The sequence below is a fragment of the Schistocerca nitens genome, chromosome 3 (genome assembly GCF_023898315.1).
Source record: "Schistocerca nitens isolate TAMUIC-IGC-003100 chromosome 3, iqSchNite1.1, whole genome shotgun sequence".
NCBI classification, from domain to species: domain Eukaryota; kingdom Metazoa; phylum Arthropoda; class Insecta; order Orthoptera; family Acrididae; genus Schistocerca; species Schistocerca nitens.
This window is the reverse complement of record NC_064616.1, coordinates 414,521,331-414,522,698: the sequence shown is the minus strand read 5'-3', so window position 1 is coordinate 414,522,698 and position 1,368 is coordinate 414,521,331.

Here is a 1,368-nt window from a genome sequence, read left to right as displayed (position 1 = left end):
TTCTTTTTCTGGTTCCTTACTTCGCCGAGTGTTTAGCTCTGTTACACTTCTAATGTAATTTGTGGAGTACCCATTGCTCCTCAGAACAGTTTCCAGGTGTTGCATTTCTCGTTTGAGGTGTTGAGGCTCACATATTCGTCCTGCTCTCGTTACGAGCGTACTAATCATGCCTCTTTTCTGGCTCGGGTGGTGGTTTGACAGTTTGTGCAGGTATCGGTCCGTGTGTGTCGGTTTTCGATACACGCTGTGTCCCAGGTTTTCGCCGTCCCTTGTGACCAGCACATCTAGAAATGGCAGTTTCCTGTCCTTTTCTACCTCCATGGTAAATGTTATGTTGGCATGGAGGCTGTTCAAGTGTCTCAGGAATTCACCGAGCTGTTCTTCACCATGGCTCCACACCACGAAAGTATCATCGACGTACCTGTACCACACCTTAGGTTTGCAAGTCGCCGAGTCCAGTGCCTGTGCTTCGAATTGTTCCATGAAGAAGTTGGCCACCACTGGACTGAGAGGACTACCCATGGCGACGCCTTCCAGCTGTTCGTAGAAATCGCCATTCCACGTGAAATAGCTCGTGGTGAGACATGCATGGAAGAGCTTTTTGATGTCTTGCGGGAACATGGAACCGATGTGCTCCAGAGCGTCGCTGAGTGGCACTTTCGTAAATAACGAAACAACATCAAAACTGACCAGGATGTCGTTTGGCGCAAGTTTCAGTTTCTTCAGCTTCTCAATGAAATGTCCTGAGTTCTTAATGTATGTGTCGGTCTTTCCCACGTGTGGCTGGAGCAGAGAGGCCAAGTGTTTCGCCAGTTTATACGTTGGTGAGCCAGGAGCGCTAACGATCGGTCTCAGTGGAACGTTGTTCTTATGGATCTTGGGTAATCCATACAGCCGAGGTGGTAGGGCTTCTGTGTTGCGCAGGTTTCTCTGTATGTCCGCCGGCAGAGAAGACGCCTTGATTAATCGATTCGTATTCCGAGTGATACGCTGCGTCGGATCTGCGCTTAGTTTTCGGTACGTCGTCGGATCTAATAGGTCTCGGATCTTTTGCTCATAATCTTCGGTCTTCATTACGACGGTCGCATTCCCCTTATCGGCAGGCAGTACCAATATACTCTTGTCGGCGTTTAGATTCTTAATGGCTTGTACCTCTTCTTTCTTCAGGTTGCAAGCTGGTGGTTTTGCTCGGCGCAGTATCCTGGCTGTTTCAGTGCGTATTTCCTCTGCCCTTTCACAAGGAAGGGTCCGAATAGCTGCTTCGGTGTTGGCAATGATGTCCTCCATAGGTATAGTTCTCGGGATGATAGCGAAATTCCCTCCTTTTTGAAGGACTGACACTTCCTCTTCGGTCAATTGTCTTTCAGT